This window comes from Halichoerus grypus, chromosome 5 (genome assembly GCF_964656455.1).
Source record: "Halichoerus grypus chromosome 5, mHalGry1.hap1.1, whole genome shotgun sequence".
Taxonomy (NCBI): Eukaryota; Metazoa; Chordata; class Mammalia; order Carnivora; family Phocidae; genus Halichoerus; species Halichoerus grypus.
Window position 1 is genome coordinate 80,676,441 of NC_135716.1, and position 12,476 is coordinate 80,688,916.

Genomic DNA, 12,476 nt, shown 5'->3' on the forward strand with positions numbered 1-12,476 from the left:
CGTCTGGAGCCTGTGCTCTTTCAACTGTCCCAGAAGGAGATGGTCCAGAGAAGTAGCAAGAATGTGTTATCCCTCTGTATTCATTTGTTCAGCAAATATTTATTGAGCACCTACCATGTGCCAGGTCCAGGCGCCAGGATCCAAGAAAGAAAAGCAAACAGATGGGATTCTTACTTCACATAGGGCCAGCCAGCATATCTGTGTAGCATAAAAAAAGGATGCCCTCCCTGTGGAGCAGGTAGATGGGCACGGAGTGAAGCTCCTCACAGGTGACTAATTACAGGTTGTGACTTTGTGGAACTCGTGGAAGCAGAGTGCTGAGGTTCTCTCCCAGCACTCAAATGGAAGAGGACAAGGTCCTCACTTTGCTCCCAGCACTCCTCGTTAGGATGATGGGGATGTAGCAGGAATATTAGTAACTCCATGTGGGGGGTGTGGCTGTGTGCCAGCCAATGTGCGACGTACCTTTACAGATTGTTCACTCCTGCAGTTATCCCATGATTGAGGCTCTGTTATCCCCATTTTATAGATGAGGAAACCAAGATTTCAAGAAATTAAGGGCATTCGACAGGTTTCGCAGGGACAGGGCAGAGCCTACCTTCAAAGTCATGTCAGGTCTTATATTTTCTTAAAACTTGTTTCCTTCTCCTCTATGTCCCAGAAGCATATCTGTGTAGCATAAAAAAAGGATGCCACTTGTGCCCTTGGTCTGCTTTCAGTGCAGCATTGCGTGGGCGACCATAAGTGGTGCCACATATAAATACAGGGCGTATTCCAGATGACACAGCACAGAGTGACCAGACTCAGGACTGGGGACACAGGCCACTTGCTCTACACTAAATCTGGGCCTGTCTTTCTAAGCACAGACAGGACCTTTAACTTCCAGAGGCTAATGATGATAATACTGATAGCAATGACCACAGCACCCTGCCCTCCACATGGCCAGCTCACATAATCCTTAGAGCAACCTGGGCGTAAGTACTATTATTCCCCTACTAGAAGGAAGAAACTCAGACATCAAAAGCTTGTGTATCTCACACAGTTAAGACCTGAGAGTTAGAACCCAGGTCCTCAGGCCTCCAAAGCCTGTGCTTTGGCCGCTGTGGTACACAGCAACTCTGCAAAATGAAGCAATTAAGATCCAGAAGTTTCCCTTCCAGATCTCCTGTACAATAATTGTAGGGTGAAAAAAGCTACAAATTCAGTTCCCTGTCTAAAAAAAAAAAAACAACACACAAGCCATTTTACTAGGTCAGGTAAACAGAATGATATTTGGACTAGCTTGGTCCAACTCTAAAGACTCATAATGGAACATCTGAATTAGGTTGGAAAAGGACCGAGTTACCCGTTAATTGTGTCCCAGCTCGTGGTGCCGGTTGGCTCTGGGCACACAGGCAGCCTACACAGCCCCTCCTTAGCTGCCCAGAATCTACCAGGAGCAGCAGAAATGGGCCACACTCCCAGGCAATCTCCACTGTGCCCGCTTCACATGGTACCCTGAGCAGAAGGGAAGGGGTCATTTTATAGGATATGGTTGTCAGCCCACTCTGCAGGGAAGGTGAGCCTGTCTCACCCAGGCTTCTTTCCACTTTGTGGCTTGTTCTCATTATGGGTGACAAGGAGGATCCCACTGAAGTCATCCAAAATATTTACAACCGGAGGCCCGGATCACAAGGAAAGAAATCAGACTACCCTCCCTCATTGCTGCTGTCACATTGACAACCAAAGTTCTAGCAAATTTGGATGGTCAACCCAAGAAGCAGTTCGAGCATGTCCCAAATAGAAAGTACGTGATGGGTAAAATGGTTCTCATCTCCCAGGGCCTCTCCTCTTCCAGGCTCCTACAGCTCTGTCCACCTTCACTGCCCAGTGATAGCTGGGCAGCACCCACCCTGACAGCCCCCCAGTAACAGCCAGCTCTGAGAAGAACCTCTGATATTCTCTGCATACACAATTGATAAGACTTGCTGGAGTTTTCTCTGTTCACAACGATTCATAGGAGGAAGAAACCCCTAGAGATGGAATTTCAGATGCCAGGAATTTACAGATGCCTATAAAGCAGTTTATCATTCTGCATAATCACAAGACTGTCACTGTCTTAAAAAAGTCAATTTCCAATAAATCAGACTGATGTGGTACAGTGGACAGAGAGTCCCAAGACCTGGGCTGCACACCTGTCAGCTGCATGTACTTGGGCAGACCCCTAGGGTAAGACTGAGGCCACCCCAGTGCCTGTCAGGCTGTGCCTGGCACACTACAGGACTTTATGTGGGACTTCCGTAGTCGCTATGCAGATGTGGTGAAACGTGCTGAAGTCAGCAGAAAGAGTCTTCAAAAATAAGAACAAACATTATTTTTCCCCTCTGAGCGCAGAGGGCGTGCTGTTAGACCCTCCCAGATTCCAAGGACAGTTCTCTGAGAATCTCAGAGTATCTGCAAGTGAATGGCGCTTACCACCCCTGGATTCCTTCAGACTGACTCACACAGGCATGTGTGTTGGAGAGTCACAGCCATCCTTGAGACTGGATTTGGTGAAGAACAAGCATACTGGGTCAGCTATGGAGGCAGCTCTGGCCAGAGGGATGAACACCAGCCCCAGGCTCTACCTCGTCTCCCACAAAACCCCTGGATGGATAGCATCTTCACCCCCTGCCTTCTAAGCCATTCTTTTCCATCCGGGCATCCTGTGTCATCTCCTGCTTTGAACTTTCCCAAACTACCTACATCCCTTCTCCAAGGTCCTACCAACTATGCTCCCATAGTAGCACTTGGTAGGAACCTCTATTATGGAACTTGTCTTATGGTAGATATTTGCTGCCCGGTTTGTCTCCACAGTACTGCAAGTTCCCATGGCGGGGACGGTTTTCTGTGCTCATGTGCAGTCTCACACACACGACTACACAGATTCTGAGGAAGAACAAGCATGTCTATACGCGTCTGGTATCCCCAAGAAGTGTGAGGTCCTGTTCTAGAAATAGCAAAGGGTCTTTCTGAGCAAAGTCTAAAGGCCAGAAAGAGTTGTATGAGCAAAACCATAAATGGCAAAAGGCCCCCAAAAAGCAGCTTATGTTTGCCATAAAATACCAATGTGTGTTTATAGAATGCACCCAAGGCACGACATATAAATAACATCTCATCATTTCATTGGATTTAAAAAATCAGAGACATAATATTTCAAGTCTAAAATTACAAAATTGAGACTACATTCTTTGCAGGTAGGATCTGTTTCTTAGTTACCTTTCTATTCCCCATAGAAACATGATAGGCACTTACTAAGAATTGAATCGATGAATGAATAACAACTGACAACAAAAGAAGTGAAGAAACTAAAAAAGGTAATATTGGTAAAAGCATTAAATTAGTGAATAAAAACTCATTTCAGATTTTTTTAAATTATTTTTATTAGAATCAGCCACAGCAAATCTGAACAAAGCTCTATACACCCCACTCCAAGAGAGGTAAAACAGAACTCTGAGGAATTGTAATGCTCTTAACGAGATCATTTAACATATTCTATTGTAGTTCTTTTCATGGGTCATATATCCTTAGCACACAGCATGGCTTTTCCCCTCTAGGCTTCTATTTCTGTTCAAGTGAAAAGTTTGGGGTCAGCTAAATTTGACACCTCTTGTGAAATTCCAGAGGCTCAAAAACTAATGGAATTTAAGACAAAAGGATTCTTTTTTTTTTTTTAGAAATATACCCAGGAGGTCATCATGGGTATCCTTTTAATAAGACAAAAAGAAATGTGGAGGGAGGTAGAAGGAAAAATGCAAGCAATCAGAGCGTTAAGTTCTTACAACAAATATGGTTTCGTTGCTGTTAACATTTCCAACACCTTAGCTACTTGATTGCAGTGTTGAAGAAAATATATAACTTTTTTTATTCAAGAAAGTTTTCTGAACTATAAAATGTTTCCATACCAAAACAAAACAAAACAAAACAACCCAGCTTAGCAGCCAGAAGATTATCTGTTTTAAAGAGATATTTTGCTGATTTGAAAGCATCACAGGAACCGTCACCAAAATAAGAGCTGTTTCTAGATGCAGCTGGGTTTTGCTGCCTGTCCTATTCTGTCTCCAAAGTCTTTTCCAGAACATCCCAATGTCAGGCTTCCAAGACTTGGTCACTTAGCTACTAGAGATTGCTTTGAAGCTCCTACACGTTGGGAGAAGCGTGGGAGAAAGGAGGGGGAGGAGCAGGAGGAGGGGGCGTATGTGGAGACCCAAGCCAGCCCTCCCTCCAGGAGCCTGTAGCAGGAGTGTGTAGGCTGCCAGTCACTGGCGTTTCAGCTGTATGCTGGAGCTCCGTTTCTTCCTGTCCAGAAACAGGGTTTTCCATTTTATTCTCCAAAGTAGCCAAAAGTATTGCACATTTGCCGTATCAAGCCCAAGGAAAATAATATTATGAACGAAATAAAATCGGAAAATAAAACAAAATTTTACAAGTAAAATAAGGCAGTTGGTCACCAAACGCTTGCTACTGAAAAGAAAGATGTCTTTTATCTTTCCTGCTCTATCCTCAGTTTTCATTCTGACTTCATTGTCAGTCATGCAGTTACCTTTACCAGGAAACAGATCTGAACATTATAATGAAATCTCTCAGATATTTCAGGCCAGTGCTGTTTAAAAAAAGATGTCTAAAAATTCCATTGTAGTTGAGAGTTCTCCAATCTTAGCCATGGTTTGTATGTTTTTTGTCTTTGTTGGTGTTGGAGAGCATTAGAATTCCACTACTAAAATCACCCAAGCCTCCAGAGAGCTCAGGAAACTAATTCACTTGAAATCGATGTACAATTTATTTCCACTTTGCTCTACACAATTGATAAGAATCTAACGCTTCAAACTTCAGACTTAAACTCCACCTCTGCTACCATGTATTCCAGGACAACAAACCCACTTCTCCCCACTTGTTGTCTAACTTAAAGGAAAACACAGGGGCTTTTCTGGAAGACTGTATATCTTCCAAGAGATTTCAATGAGATTTGTTGTTGTTGTTGTTGTTTTAAGTTTTGCACTTTTGTAGATTTGGCCACTACAAACAACCAAATGGACAAAATATAGTGTTCAAAACGAATGACTTTTTCTCTTACAAATTATTTCTCTCCCTTAAAAGAAATTATTATGCAAACCTGGACTTACCGTGTCTACTAAGCATGCATTCCGTTTTGGTGATGGTCTCCTTAACAGGTTGTGTGTCTCCGCCCCCCCCCCCCCCCCCCGTTACAGATTTCCCTAGGGCTGTCCTGCACACCACCACAGCCAAACAGGAATTAGTGGTAAAGATTTTAGTCCCAAACGCGTTGATAACAGCAGATGGACATTTCCAGGGCTTTATTTCACATCACAACCTTTTTGTTGTTACAGTTTTATGTTGTTGTTCTTTCTTCTACCTTTTATTTGGTGGTAGGAAGTGGATGTTGGGAGTGTGGACAAAAAATAGATTTGATGCTTGGAGATTACAATCTGACCTTTGTTCTGGTCAGCTCGCTGCCCTCCACAGCTTAGGTCATCCCGTACCACATATGGAAGTCCAGTTAATGAGAAAGGCAGACATTCTGTGGTGGAGACAGAGAGACTGGATTTTAATCTCCTAGGGAGAGAAGTGATTTCATTCTGTGGCTCTAGATAGAAGTGAATCAAAGGATGATATTTACCCTATCACTTCTTCATCCCCTCCCTGTATATTTTTGCACCAGAACTATCCTGACTCATCTTTTGCTGTTGTTTTCTGTATAAAACACTGGGTTCCTCTCTATCCACTACCCCTCTTCTCTTCTAGCCAGTCCTTGCATGCTAGTCTTACAAGCTTTTTCCTCTCCTGCTTCCCTCAGGGGAACCTGATAAAGATCTGCAAAACGCTTGCTTTCTCTCTTTCCTATCCTGCTCCAAGTTGCAGTTCATGGGAATATAGGGAATACCAAAGATAAGACATAATCAGATTTGCCCTTGTGATGATGAATCAGGAAACCCCACTTGTCACCTATTGGAAACACTTTCTGTTAGTCAATAGAGAGAAACAAATATTTTGAAAAGCAGGTGAGAATTGAAGTGGCAGAGAAAAGCACCTACTGTTACCCCCCTTCAAAGGCATTTCCTACACTGCCTACGGCCACATGCATTATTTTCTCCTTGCCCAAATATTCATACCAAGGATTTCTGGAACTTTGAACCCCCATGCTTCATATCTACAAATAAAAGCTGAATTGAATTTGTAGTTTGTTTGTTTGTTTTAATTTATTGAGGGGGGAAATCTTATCTCTATCTAGGACTTGACCAATCCCTCAATCTTCTTGAATCTCAGTTTCTTAATCAATAAAATACAGAGTTTGGACTACTTATTGCTATGGTTCATTCCAGTTCTAAAATACCCTTCTTTCAAATCAGTCTCACCATTGGAGCCAGAGCACTGCAGAAGACTTGAAAGTGATTTAAGTCTCAAGAGTGGAGTGAACCACATCTCTGAAGTACCGCTTGGTGGAGAGTTCCCCTCGAGAAGGAACACCTGTTGGGATTTAAATGAATGAGAAATAGACTTCTGTCATTTTTAAAACCTTTTACATTTGGGGGTTTATTTGTTACAACAGCTAGTGTTAACTAATATGCTTCTGGGCTTTAGTTTTGTTATTTAAAATAATGAGAATAATAATTAGCTCCTAGGAAGTTCCTGGGAGGTTAAATCAAATGATGTATGTGAAAGAGCCCACTGTGTCCCCACGAGAGTGTGTGTTATTTCTCTGCTCCTTCTTTCTGTCCAGTTGCAGAGGGAAGACACAGAGACCCCTTTTTCACCATGTGGGCGTGAACGAGGCTCAGGCTCACCAGATCTGCCAGTGGGTGCTGTTCTTCTGAAGAACAGCTCATAAGCCTGTGGTCCCCCAGAGAGAGATGTGTGGGCCTTCCTCACATGAAGACACAAGGCTGGGAATAAGGGCATCTGGAAAGTTCATCTCTCCAAAGGCTGGGGAAGCTGGACAGTCACTTGAATTGTCCTTTTGTGCCTCATCTGCCTCTCTGCCTCCACAGTGCTTTTCCTCACCCTGAGGTTTAGCTACTGTCCTTACCTTGAAGATCATGTTGTTCCCTGGGAACAAGAATCATCCCATGGCAACTATGTCACAAGATCCCAGTTTTCTGTCTGCCAAGGAAGCATGGGGTACCAATGTTCTTTGAGGGAACAGCACACACTGAAAGTCCGGATGACTACTTCTAGAAGGCCGTGCTGTCACAGAAGCAGGTCCTTCATCCACCAACAAAACCACAAAAAGACCACACAGAGTTGATTTGGAAAAACCCATGACATACAACCACAAACATGAGCGGAACACGAGATACGAGGTCGGACCACAGAGAGGCAGGAAGACATGAGGGACAGGAAGACCGTCATGACGGCGATGGTGCCCTTGTCATGGAGGTGCCACCTCCAGGCAGTAGTAAATACCCTGCCACAGAAGACACTATGAACTTAGTGGTGTGAGTGCAGGAAAGAACCGAATCGCCAGATTCAGTTTACGCTAAGTCGTGTGCTCAGTAAACTAGGAACTAGAAAACGAAGAGCCTCTTCACTCGTGATGATGGAATCAGTAGCTCACACTCAGGTAGACTTCCCCTGTTTTCCTTACATATTAATCTTGACGGTCTCCAAAGTTTCCTTGATTTCATACCATGGCACTGTTACTCTCAGTCTTCCTATCACTTTTCTCGCGCATTTCCTCAAAACAGACCTCAGTGCCTTTTTTTTTCACCTAAGAATGCTTGGAAAATTTGGAGAGTTTCTATCACCCAGAAGGAAAGTTCCTTTCGGTGCTTGCCACCCCCCGACCCTGAAGCCTGTGTCTTATGGAACAATCCCAATACACTTACTCCACAAAACATAAAAAGAAACCTGAAGGTTTGTGAGACAAACAAGGTGAGTTAGGCAAAAGCCCCGGAGAAGATAAAACCTGCCTGAAGAACGAGTCCTTGCCTCTGAGCTCAGTCTCAGAGGTCACACTAGCGTGCCCCCCCCACCCAGGTTTTGCCTGGAGAGTGTGAAGCCAGTATGAACTGGGAGCAGCAGGCCACACCATCAGCCCCGCTTGCCCTCCCGCCCACCCCTCCTATACCTCCCTGTGCTCCTGACTTCTCCCTTCTAACAGCTCTTTGCGCTTATTATAGGCCAGTGTTCATCTTGCATGACTCATCGGGCTGGTTTTCATGCTACATCCTTTCTACCCCAGCCAGGTTTCCTGCCCTCAGTTGCTCAGTGACACACTTCCCACTGCTGAGGTCAGATGGAGAATGCTGTGCCCCCTCCCCTCTCTGTCATTTGGATACTGACTATCTACTACCCTTCTGACTTCAGCAACCTTGTCCACTTTTCCCATTCCTCCTTTAGGCAGTCCTGAAAATCCTCTTCTCCCCCAGGAAAATCCCTAACTGTGTTACCATACTTCTGTTTTCTCTATTAGTACTTCTTAACTTTTGCAAGACTCCTTTAAGTCTCTGATAAAAGATACCAATTCTGTCCAGAGAAATGACCTGTACACTTTGACCCCGGTCACCCCCAGATCATGGCCGCCCCTAGGCCTTGGGGAAAAAACCTTTGTTCTCAATGTTTCTGGAGCACTGGCACCAATGGATGCCGGATGCCCAGTGATGGAGAGCTCCCAGAGGGCACCTCTGTGTGCTCGCAGGGACCTGGGAAAGCCTGGCTACCGCTCAGTTTAACCTTTCTCCTCCCGGCCCAGAGCTGTGGACAAACCTCTAAAAGAAATAAGACACATGGCTGAGGGAGAGGGGAGGGATTAGAAACTGTAATTCAATCTAATATTTGAGGCTTGGCAAGTGTACCTATGGGATTTCATGAAAACCCCCGAATCTTTTTCATTTCGGAGCAATTAAGCAGACCCCAGCGTCCTGGCTCCAGTAAGCCGCTCAGCTCTCGGTTTTATTGCCCGTTTCCTTTCGCTTTGCCAGCACCAGCTCCCATCCTTGCACTGTGTCGGTGCCACGGAGAGGCCCCCACGAGCGAGTGTGGGGCCGGGTGCCGGGGGCCAGGCGCAGGCGCAGGCCAGGCCGGCGAGGCACATGTGGCTTCCAGGGCCTCGGTGCTCAAGCACTGATGTGTGGTATAATCAAAAACATCCAGCAGTAATTTAATAGTTCCCACCAAGCACAGACACAAAGTCTAGCAATTCTTCCCTCCACAGACTTAACCCTTAGAGGAGGAGAGAAGGGCCAAAAGAAAGGGAAATTAATCCTGCATAGTTGCTACCCTGGGATCTTTTGCCGTTTTGTGTTTTGCTCTGATGTCAGAGAGAAAGATGTGAACTCTGGAAACTTGCAGGGAGCAGGAATTCATATTAAAATAGCTTTCTTCAGTTCTGGTGGAGGAGAAGCAGGTTGCGAAGGGCAGTGAGACTCACACACTGGGGAGGCCCATCCGGCTGATTGTCCATCTTCTGGACCAAACAAAACGCCAGTGGACACCACACCATGAACAAGGTGCTGTACTTTTAAAAAAGTGTTTGGCTCGGACTTTGATACACAGTGACACAACTAACTTAATAGAGTCTAAGGCTACATCTCCACCAAGAGTGAACAGCTTCTTTTTCTGCGTTCTGTGGCTCACTGCCATCCCTCTGGAGTGTTGGACATCAGCGTCACCCACAAGCATGTCTGGGCACATTCTGACCTGCAAGAGGACTCAGTACCTAGGCAAGTGACAAAACTGGAAGCATGAGTTTAGGGAGAAATTTGCCTTCCAATTAGAAGTTTTTATTTTAAATTACAATAAATTTCCCTAAAATTAGTTACCAACCATTGTCAAAATTTTCCATACCTGATAGGATAGGTGACAGCTCTCCTCTGTCTGTGACTTGTCATATGATCTACAGACTCACATAACATCTGAGAACTCTGATGTTGAGGCTTCTGCTAGGCAATCCACACACACACACACACACACACACACACACACACACACATTCATTTTACCCCTACTGTGCACTTAGGATCGTGCTACAGGAAAGAAGTTCCCCAAACTTGGCTTGACCCTCAAAGCACTGAAGGAAGTTGAAGACGTTCCCTGATCTACTAAATCACAGACTCTGAGTGGGAAACCCGGGAACTTTTAATTTGTAAAGGCTCTGCAGATCACTCTGGTATGTAGCCAGGAGTCACCGGCAGGGAGTGCCCTCGCATTCATGCCTCCCCTGGAGAGGAGTGCCCGTGGAGAGGGACTGGACCAGATGCCCAGACGCACAGCTTTGTTTTATAACTCTGACAAGTGATGGGACATGCAGAAATGGAGTGACCATTCAGGCCTTCACTTTTCTTGTCTGCAAACAGAGAATAATAATGGTATCTGTCACATAGAGATTTATGCACGTGGCAAGAGTTAACATTTGAAAAGCATTTGGAATGGGAAGTGGCATGTTGTGAGTGCTAAATAGGAATTAATTCCTATTTTGCTTTGAGATGTAAGTTACGTGATGTAGAGTTGATTCAATGGTAAGGAAACTCACAACACTGGGAGAATCCATCAGGGAAGGTTTCATAAAGAGAGCCTTGAGCTAGGTCTAGTGGGGCAAGGGTTGCATTCCACGCGGGAAGGAAGATCCGCAGTGACAATCTATGAGTGGAATTGATTAGGAGATGTACAAAGATGATAGAAAGGATATAATTATGTGCTTATTTATGAATTAATAACAGACTCAACAACAATCCTAACTGATAGCTAAATCAAATGGTAATTCATTTCGAGTAATATTTTCAACCCTCCCAGCAGGCCTAACTAACTCTGTGAATAGGTAACAGGTGTATCATATCCTTGGGGTGGGAATGGGGGCTTCTTCAGACAACACATGCCCACCCCTCCCCTGGGGTTTGATATCCTAAATATATGCATGTCCTAATTATTCAAGGACTGCACGGAAGATACATGGATGAGCTGAATCTCCGGGCTCCCGTGACTGCATGGCATGTACTTCTGCTTCCTCCGCCCACTCAGAAAGGGAGTCAGGAAGAGGTGGGCCAATTGCCTACAGTTTGGACCTGGGCCAGGAATGGCCAGGAATGGAATTCTCCACTCCAGATGGAAGGTCCTAGTGCGTGGACCAACCTCCACCCCCTTTCTGATGAAGAAAAGTTCCCTATTAAATATAAAATATTTCATATATATTTTATAATACAAAAATGTCTGTGGTATTTGTTAATTTACATATTTGATAAACATGTACAACTTTATGAGAAACACATGTTATTCTCTATGGTGGGAGAAAGTGGATAAGATGACTCTGACAATTTAAGATTTTCAGAAAGACCAGTGTTTTTCCCTGAGATCCAGAACAATGCTTTGCTGTGAAATGTGTCTTAAGTGACAACAGTTGGCATCCTGTCCCAAATAAGAGCAACCTCTGAAGTGAAATCCAAGAAATCGAAATAATCACAAGAGAATGTGCTACATCAGACTAATCTGGGTTCTAATTTTTTTCTTCTGCCTTCTTTGACATTAAATATTGTCTGATAAAAAAATATGATTCAGAGTGAGCAATCTGTCTTTCGTTTCTTTTTGGGTGTGTTGCCCCCCTAAGTAATGAGCATAATCCTGAAATCAGTAATTCTGTTGTACTGATAGGACCTTGATTAGAGGAACTTTATGGGAACCTCTGTTTCTTTCCCGGGCTCCTAAGAAACTTATAGTTTGGCCCTTAATCCTCTGACGTTCCTAGCATGCTCAGTGCAGTTTGTCTGGGGCAGCCCTGGCTGGGGTACAGGCTTTCCCCTGGCCCCAGAGGGATGTGGGCCATGGCCCACAGCCAGACACAGGCAAAGTAGTGTCTGCTCTCGTCCTGGGCACCTATGCTCCTCTGACCCTTCTATGGAAGCCTTCCCTACAAAGCAATGCATTGCTACCACCAGATCCTTTCCCGAGGTAGGCGGCCCCCACTCCCTCCCAGCCCGCCAGCCACCCAGCCCCCCAACACTTCAGGCCATCCATTTCTCAGCAAGAATCATTCTACTTGGGTGGCTTAAAGTCATTCAACTTTTGGCCTTATGCCTGTAACTCCACCCAAAGCATCTAGTAATTGCCCTGAAATGCAATGCCTGACATGTTAGACAGCTTCCTTGCAATCTAACCTCACTTTATTAAATGTAAATCATCTTTTTCTATCAAGAATCACTCTTCACAAAGTCCTCTGACGACAGAATGGCCAACTTGGTATATGAGTCATGCAGGTGGCCCAACATCGCTTAACCAACAACTCCCATCGGCCTAGAACAGATCTAGACCTGAGGCAGATTTGGGAACTTAACTCAGAATCCAATCACGTTTTCCTCCTTCCCTCCTGAAAGGCATCTCCTTCCTGCCCTCTCCTGTCTCCCAGGGCTTCCTGCTTCTTAACCCCTTTCTAAATTAAAGCAGCATATTTATCCTAGATCCCAAACCCTTTCAAGCCAGAGTAGTAATTCTCCAAGCATTTGCATTTCAGA